Genomic DNA, 3,305 nt, shown 5'->3' on the forward strand with positions numbered 1-3,305 from the left:
GAATTCAAACAGCTTTCTATTCTTTCAGACCTTTCTTTCCCTCTTGTTCTCTCTCTCTCTCCCTCTCTGGATCCACAAAGTTACAAAAGCTTAAAAAGATACTAAAAGACTAAAAGATAATAAATGAAGTAGCAGAACTCAACTAATAAAGGGAAGCAAACCATAAAGGCATTATAAAGACAAAAGCAATATAAGAAGAAACAAAAAATAAAAACAAAACAAAAAAAGAACAAAAAAACCCCAAAAAGAATAAAAAACTGAAGTATGGGAGAATAGTGAACAGACCAAGTGAAACAATATATAATAAAGTGAAAAGGAAAAAGGCTACAAAAATAATTAGTAATAAGGATAAACAAAGAGTTTGAATATATCTTAAGCGATGCTCCTGAGCAATGGTCTCATCCAAAATGCCAGTAGAGTCCACTCTGAGAAGCACTAGAGGTGACACATAGCTTTGAGCCTGAAGTCCAGCTGCCTGGAAGTGGACATGTGTCTTCTCATCCTCATCATTGCTATTTCCTCCCACCTCCAATTTAAAAATTAAAAGGAGAGAGTCAAAGGTGCATCTATCTGCTGACTTCCATTTTCTGTGTAGATTTGGATGCCATGTCTACTGAGGCTGTGTGTGGGACAGGAAGTGTGAAAATAGTATAAAAATCTTAATATAATGGTTTTGGAGAGGAAAAAGTACAGTGTTCTTTCATATTTATTTACATTGAGGACCATGAGTTAATCTATAGTGACTGAAATCACATTATATTGTGATTATAACTTTTACTAGTGGTTTTTAGTATCTTGGGGTGAGGAGTGGAGTAGTTGATAAGTTGATCTGGGGTCAAAATTCTATATGACATGTGGGAAAGGACAAAAGAGGGGGAGTTGAAGATATTTTAAGAGATTTGTTGAGGTGGTTGACCCTGAAATCTAGATAGGATAGAGAAATTAAAGACAAAAACATTTAGAGAAAAGGGAATGGCAAAGAAGTCAGTTGTCAAATCACTAATCTATTGTTCAATGAATTAGAATTTTTAGTAGCATTTTTGATAACGATGGATTTTCACTCTGATTCTGACTGGGCCCTCCTTATCAAAGGAAGCTCTTTCTGTGTTCATTCAACAAGTACTTGTTGAGCATTGAAAAGCAAGTGCTGGGCCCTTCCTCATTCAATGAGGAAGCACCCAAACCACTTTATTTCCAAACCTGATCCCTCTTTTTGTGATCTTTATCCCATGATCGATTTTTCTCCCATGTGTGCTTATTTCCTCCTCTCTCTCTCTCTCTCTCTTTTTTTTTTATCATGAAATAGTTTACACACAGCAACATGCTCAGGTATTTGCATTTCTAATCTATCTCACCCTTTAATGCCATCCATTGTTTTAATAATCTCTTTTCTTTTTCCAAGTTCATTAACATCTTCTTGAAAAGGTTCAACATGGATCTCAAGGCCTAGCTGAAGTTAGGCCTGCCTAACTTCCCTGATCACCACTTAAAATCGTTTACCCCACTTAAAATTGTTTAAATCTAGAAAATTACCTTTTAGATAAGAGTTACTAAGTGATCATTTTTCAATTTAGTGAAGATACACTCTCTGCCTCACTAAATAGTCAGGAAAATAATTTACTATAATACAAAATTAGAATAAAGCAATAACAAGTATAAAGTTCAGAAAGGAACAATTAGTTCTGACAAGGGTAATCCAGGGAGGCTCTGTGTAAGAAGATGCATTTATTGATGACAGAGACAGTGGCAAGAAGAGGAAAATAAGACAGTTTGAACAAGGACATTAAAATATGAGAACCTAACTAATTTTGTATATTTAAAGATAAAATTTTAAAATGCATTTCCACAGTATTATATGGTCTATAATATTTTTGAATACTCCAGTATATAATATATAGATTGTTTTTGTTTTATTTTACACACTGTTGACCAGTTAATGTTTAATGTATTCTTTTTTCTTTTTTTTTCCCACTTGTTGCTGAGTAAATTGTTACTATTGTTTTTATCTGAAAAATCTTCATAGAAAATTGTGGTTTGGTTTATTACCTCTCAGTAGCTTGCTCCTGAGTTCAAGGAAGCTTGCCTTCTTCTATGCTATTTTATCTTTCTTCTGGGCAAGAGACATTTTGGCACGGTTCCACCTCTTCTTTTTAACTTCTTTCTTAGGCTTCTTTTCATAGACTGGTTCTTCAGTATAGCAGTGTGAGCTTTCTTATACGTTTCCTCCTACATATCTGGAGTTTTATTGTTCTTCATGTATTGAGAGAATTGTTTCTTGTAAGCATCCTCATCTTCTTCAATTAGGTACTACATGTAATCAACTTTCTGACCCATGATGTGCTTCTGATATACTTCTGTATGGAATTCCTTGTTTTCTGAATCATAACCAGGGTATTGTTTGGTATTGTGAGGGAGAGAGAAGCCTCTATCCATAGTTCCTTTGAGAGACCCCCAAAATTTATTTCCATTAGTAGTTCTGTCAAACCCAGCATCCAAATAGCAGGTGAAGGCACCAGGTTGACAGTCAGTGCTTTCCACACGGTATTCATCTCCAGTCACTTGGACTTGGCCTTCATAATCTTGTCCATGCCAGACCTACTGAGAAACCTGCAGGCCAGCAACAGATCAGTACAGTACACTGCAGGATAATTTGTCAGGCCAACCTTCATATTACACTTTGGGAGTTCATGAGCATGAGCTACACAAGCTATCATTTGCTTCCTCTGTGGGCATAAGCAATCTGACAAATGATATATCTGTTGGTGACATGAATGATCATCCTGTATTTAGGTGTATTATTCTTATTTTATAAAATATACTTATATATAATATATATATTTATTATATTTATATGTAATATAAAATATACTTATTTTATCCTGAATTACCAAACATTTCCAAGCATAATAATCAGTTTACCCTCTTATCTTCTTCTAAATTTCACCTGGTATCTCTTGAAACAAACCTTATTCTTGACAATTTTATCAAACCACATCTACAGGAGAGAGACTGGTGTTCTTAGCTCGCCGTAGACCAGCAGGCCCAGCAAGACTCTGGTGGGGGGTGGGGACAGGCAGTTAATGTTTGAAGTATTCTAATAAGAATATTCCCTTTGGGTGTGGTTGGTTAACATGTAGAAAACAACAACAACAACAACAACACACACAAAAAAACAGTGGGCACCAGGGTGGCTCAGTGGGTTAAGCCTCTGCCTTCAGCTAGGGTCATGATCTCAGGGTCCTGGGATCGAGCCCTGCGTCGGGCTCTCTGCTCAGCAGGGAGCCTGCTTCCCTTCCTCTCCCTCT

General features: G+C 36.2%; 1 pseudogene; it reads right to left on the reverse strand.

Moving 5' to 3' along the window:
- Positions 1 to 2,089: 2,089 nt before the first annotated feature.
- On the reverse strand, positions 2,090 to 2,995 carry LOC123937125 (annotated as a pseudogene).
- Between the last annotated feature and the right edge of the window lie 310 nt (positions 2,996 to 3,305).

This window comes from Meles meles, chromosome 2 (genome assembly GCF_922984935.1).
Source record: "Meles meles chromosome 2, mMelMel3.1 paternal haplotype, whole genome shotgun sequence".
Classification (NCBI taxonomy): Eukaryota; Metazoa; Chordata; class Mammalia; order Carnivora; family Mustelidae; genus Meles; species Meles meles.